Source organism: Gallus gallus, chromosome 6 (genome assembly GCF_016699485.2).
Source record: "Gallus gallus isolate bGalGal1 chromosome 6, bGalGal1.mat.broiler.GRCg7b, whole genome shotgun sequence".
NCBI classification, from domain to species: Eukaryota; Metazoa; Chordata; class Aves; order Galliformes; family Phasianidae; genus Gallus; species Gallus gallus.
This window is the reverse complement of record NC_052537.1, coordinates 2299212-2305398: the sequence shown is the minus strand read 5'-3', so window position 1 is coordinate 2305398 and position 6187 is coordinate 2299212.

Below are 6187 nucleotides of genomic sequence, written 5' to 3'. Positions count from 1 at the left end.
GGATGGGTGCAGCAGACACAGCAGTCCTGTGTCTGGTTCCACAAACCCTCCTTGTTGGGAATGACTCCCTGAGTTGCATGTTGCATTGCCTTGGTGGCAAGGAGTCAGTTCTCCTGCTTTGCCCCATCCCTTGCTTTTGCTCCATAAGCTCTGGCAGTGCAGAGCTTGCACTGAAGAGCAAGGCAGTGGCAGCCGGGGTGATGGCAGGACTGCCTGGAGTTCAGGAAGTCCAGCATGTGCTAAGCTATGAAGAAGTATTTTGAAATAGATGATTTGTGGAGAATAATTGGCATAAATACAGGCAGTGTTTACAGCCACATTTACATGCAGAAGTTATTTTGAGTCACTGTGGTATAAATAACAATGGCATAACTGAAACGTTAACCTTCTTTCTGTGTTCTCCAGCTCGTTTTCCATCTTGACAGCTGCACTTCAGGGCAAGCAAAGCTATAAGGGAAAAACAGGACAGTGTCTTCAGACTGAAAAAGCAATGGAAATATCTTAGGTGCGGGCTGCAATGTAGCTTAGCCTTGAACCTTGAGTACAGAGTAAATTAACCCGTGCTGAGTGTCATGCTTCTGTGTGCCACTAATTGCCTGGGTGTTGGGTAGATCAGTTAAAGGAGGCTGGGCATGTCTAGTCTGCTCCACATGTACCAAGGGGCACTACCCTTCTGTATCTGAAAGGGAACACAAAGAGCAGCAGAAAATGGATTGGGCTGCAGTACAAAGTCAGCACACAAAAGAAGAAAATTGCATGTCCTTTCAATTTCTTACCTCTGAGCTTCCTCATTTAAATAACACAAGTTCAGCCTCAGGAACTTCTATGTGCTAGGCCAATTACTGCCCCTTTTGAGCAGTGGTAGGGCGTGATGCTCAAGCTAGTGCTCCAGGCTTGCTGCTGGTCTTCATTACTCAGTTTACAGTAAGGTGCTGAATTACTGGATGAGCTGTTTTATTGTCACTATTGAAGAGGCTATTGGAACTAGGCAGTGAGCCCTATTCAGCCTGGATGTGGTCTCTCTAAGCTGCCTTTGGAAATTTCTAGACCCAGAGGCAGCTGGAGACCAGCCTGACTGTACACATGCATTTGGGCAGCTTTGGGGCTTACTCGCATCATGCCTGCTGCAGTCATGCTGCGTTTGGGCATCTTTCAGCTTATATATGCTTCATGTTGTTGTTCCCTTCTCTTTGTTTCAGTGAGAGTTTAGATGCAGGCATCTAGATTGTGGAAGATGATTTTGTTGTGACAGTCACTTCAGATAATCCTCTTTCCAGGTATTGTTCAGCACCACCTGGACTCAAGTCCGTGGTCCTGTTGTGCAGTTCCTTATTTCATTACTTCAGATGGGAATACAGGAAAAAAAATATCCTCGACCAACATGCATGTGGGGTGCAGTGCGGCCGTCTTGACTATCTTAACTGATAGGCGATGGAGATCAAGAGACAAAAAAAAGCATGGGATGAGAGAGGGCAGGTTGGAAGAAAAGGCTTGTGATGAGAGATCATGTTTTCAGAAGACTCTGGGGTAATGTTTATTGTGAAAATAATGGAGATTATTCCATATTCTCATGGCTTGGATGCTGTGTTGCCCTGGAACATTAATCCTGAATTGCTTCCTATTGCTGAAGTAATGGACACATATTGGATTTAAATGGTGGTCAGCCAAAACTCATCAAAGCATCTAAATGATTGACCAGGAGGGTTTAATCTATGCCAATGCACTACAGATTAAAACATGATTAGTTCTTCACAGCAGACGGGAGCCTATTGCAAAACTTCCCATCCCCACGTGTACCTGCTGTCCCTGTCCTGAGCCAAACATCTCCTGGTCTGGACAGAGAGAGGCTGTCATCTGCAGAGCTCTCTCAGAGGCAGCAGTTTTTTCTAGGGCTTAATTGCTTTGGCTGCCTGGCCAGGCTGTCCAGCTGTCAGCACGGGCTCAGGGAATGCTTTATCAGGTCTCTCATTTATTTAGCAATTTGATACCGTGTGCTCTTCTTGCCTTTCTGTGCTTCCCAAGGAACTGTCCCCCAGCAGGACTTCAGGCTCTCTGGCAGGAAGGTGGAGGTCTCTCTTCACACAGCAGTCAGGAGAACAGGGAGACTGTGCTGAATTTTGGCATTTCTTTCCTTTCCCTCGATAGCTGCATGTATAATCTTCTGAAAATTGCTGGACAAGAGCATAAGAGCCCAGTTAAGCGTCTCAGTGAAAGGTAGTAAGGCAAAACACGAGTACTGATAGTTTGAGGAAATTGTGCCTGTAAATGTCTCGAGGAAGAATTGCACTGGGAACACAGAACTGAAAATCAGCAGGGAATGCCAATGCCTCTACTTCTCTCTTTGATTCAGTGGGATTTTGAAAGCAGTGCCAAATCTCAGAGATCTACATAGGAGAGGAAAGGCTATTTCAGCATTGCAACTGATAAATGAAAACAAATCACCAGGTAATTTCTTCACATATCTGGCAAGTACATAAAAATGCAGTCCAGATTGCAAAACCCAGCATAAGGAGAAGCCACATTGTTGATTGAAGTGCTGCTCTCACCAGAAATACAATTATGGACAAATTAACTGCTGGCATGCACAGTGTAGATGTAGTGACCTGGCAGAATATGAATTGAAAAACATTACCATGTTAAAAAGGTGTTTGACTAATTTTACGTGCAAGTGGCTGTGTATGGGGCAAGGCAGTGAAGGAGCTGGCAGTCAGCACTGGGCTCTATGGGCTGGATTCACATTGCCTGCAAATGCCTACGGGTGAGCGGAGAGCCCGGAGAGAGCATCTTGCCAGTGGGAAAGGAAGCACTTCCAGAGCTCAAACTGTTTACTTCAAGCTGTTCTATATTGGGTGCTGATTGAGTTCTTTTTTTTTTTTTTTTTTTTTTTTTTTAAATCTTGGAAGGGAATAAAAGTACATAGACAACCCATTAAGTGGGAGAAACTTATATTTAGATGAATGAATCTCACCCTGTGTGCCTGCAGCTCTCCTGAAAACAATGCCAATTATCAGCTTCTGGGGATTGGAGCCTTTGCTTGACATTTTAAGGCAGAAAAAATACCAGCAAGAATTTAACTCTGAGAAAACGTTGGACAAATTCCCGTGTCCTGAAACATCCTCACTATTACAATTTGGATAACTGGAAGTAGATTTTAGTAAGTAATAATAAAAATGTACACATTCATCCTCTTTTCCCTTCTTCCCTCGTTTTTGACCTATAAGTGTGGGATAAGTTAAAAGTTGAACAGTAATTGATACCTTCCTTATTGACACTCTCATGACTCAGTTTCTTGGGACTTGATGTTTAAGTATGTTTAGAAAGTTGGTATTCTTCTGATTAAGTCAGCTTAACAATAATACATCCTAGCCAATAACCTTGAAATCCTCCCTCTTAGGAGACTATAGTTATTAAATGTTCAGAATAGAAAACATTTGGTGACCCCCCCAAGATTGTACCGAGACATTTCCCACCTTTGGGAAATAATTCTGTACTGGGACAGCACTGCCATCAAGTTCTGGGGGGCTGTGAGTTCTGACGAAGTAAAAGCTACAGCAATAAGTTTGAGATGTTTCAAATGTTCTGTGCCTCTGAACACAGTAGAGCAATGGCTTATTTTAATTAAAGTCTGGTTTGCAGTTGGAAGGCTAGAAGAAATGGCCCCAATAAAAAAATTTTAAGACTCTCTAAAAAGTGTCTTATGTAGAGCTTTTTCCTTCCTGTAAAATAAGTCGCATATGTAGAATATATGACAACATCATATAAAGAGGTTTTATTGGCACTTGTTGTAATGACTTTCATAACTTATTCATGAGTTCACTGCTCATGAGTAATTTGGTCAGACCAATATAACTTTTATCTCCTACATACTGTCGTGTCTTCTGCACTTAGGATGGGTAGATAAGTGAAGGCACGCAAGAAGTATGTTGTAGATCCATCAAGGGAAGAATTGAAATAGTCTGTAAGTTCAACTGTGAAGAAAAGATGGGTGATTAGATGAAGTTGATTGAAAAAACCAACAACAAAACGCCAAGACCAAAGCAAAATTGTTCTGGCTTTGACCTTGATACAACTGATATTAATTTTTAAAGTGCCTAGGATTGAAAATATTTATGGATTTGAAGCTGGTGTCCACGGCCCTGACTGCTTATTCATTCAGGTCTCCTTTCTTTCTGCCTGTTATTATTTTTTATTTATCTTTGTGAGCAGTGGTGGGACAGTTACTTGTGTACAACTAAGGCTGTATTACGCTGGACTCCTTTTATGACCTCTGAAGGTGTTCTGGAGGAAACACTTCCATGCAGTTGAGCATAGATCAGATGTAAATCTAGAATCAGGCTGTCTGCACACAGATAGCGATCTCTTATAAATCTGGTTTGACACGATTCCCTATTTTTAGCTCTATGGTACAGTATCCAATGACTCAGTGCCCCGAGGGTATCTGCTGCTCCCACGAAAGAGGAAGGCTCCCACCTCTGGAAAGCAGGCTCACATTTGTTATGCTGCACAAGAGAGATAATGAACTTGTGACTAACGCAACATTTTATAACCAAGAGAGCTTTTAGGTACCCAAGTTTGGAGAAAACGTACCAATTACCATTCATTTCATTTCTCTACCACTTTAAATCAGTGGCATGAGATGTATCATCTTTCAGGCTGTTTTTCTGTTAAATTACTCATGCTATATTATGCCCCCTTCTTGTAGCACGTTGAGATCCACGCATCTAAAATCTTCCTTAACATATTTTAAAAGAGCACATCCTGTGCACAGAGGAGCAGGGTGGCAGTTCCCTGCCAGTCCCTGTCCATGGGTGAGATTGGTAAAAGGTGCAGCAGGAAGGGGCATGCTTTGGCAGAAATGGCATAAGGAGAGCTGTTCACAAAAGGGAATTCTGCAAGGTGGGAAGGCTTTCAGGCTGGTAGCATCACCTCATTGCAAATGTACCATAGTGGGAGTAGTTTTTAAGCTCAGTCTGTCTTCTGGGTATCCTAGGTATTGAAAATGCTGCCTGGTATTAACAATACCAGTGTTGAGTTCTTTTTATTTGAATGATTTTTCAGCAAAGGAGACCTTGTCGTCGACGATCCCTTGAATTATTATGCAAATATGAACACACATCTACAGTTCTTATTTGTCTTAGTTTCAGCTGGGATGGAATAGTTTTCTTCGGAGTTTCTGCTATGATGCTATGCTTTAGTTCTAGGAAAAAACAACGTTGATAACACGCCAATGTTTATAGTTGCTGCTAAGCAGTGTTGTACAGAGCCAGGGCTGTTCTGAGTTGGGGGCCCAAATAGCTGGGAGAGAACAGAGTTAGGACAGCTGACTGAAACTGGCCAAAGGGATACTCCATACCATATGATAACATGTGAAAGGAGTTTTGAAGAGGGTGGGAGCTCAGCTTTCTCTCTTCTGCTGCTCGGGGGGCTAGCTGGGCATCAGTCTGGGGGTGGTGAGCAGTTCCTTTTGCATCACTTTTTACATACATTCATATATCACTTCTTATATACATTCATATATAGATATTCTTATATACATTCATGCATGAATATATATATGGCCACATATGTATTCATAACTAGTGTCCATTTCCTTTTCTCCATCTTAGCAAATAGTTTTATCTTAATGAACGACTGTGCAGTGCTGAGCTATCTGCCAGCTTAAACTACAGCTCTACTCCTTTTTCTTCACTGATCTGCTATTTAACATTGTCATTTATGGTGGCATTGGCAGAGGTTGTGTGCATCATAGCCTGAACTGACTGCTATCTAAAACACAAGATAAAGTTATGTACAGTTAGGTTGTGCATGTGCACTGCCACACTCTGCGAGTCAAAATGCAAGGAAACAAAGATACTAATGTTAACCATTCTTTAAGACAGGGCTTTAAGGGACTGTTTAATTTATTATTTACCTCTGATTCTCCCTGCAAAAGAGCAGCATGTCTGCCTCCTGCCTGTGTGTAGTTACAGCTAGTGCCACTGCACTTAACAAGCTAGGAGGCCCCATCAATTACATTTTTCAATGCACACACACGAATGCTGCAGCACTTAGGCTTTTACACCCTGCTGCTAGCATGGGAAACTGATTGTCAGTCCTCCAGCTGTACAAGTGTCGTTTGCAGGTTAAAATGACTGTAAATTAATTATGTCTTTCTGGAGGATGGGGGGGAGTGGATAAAAATGCCTGG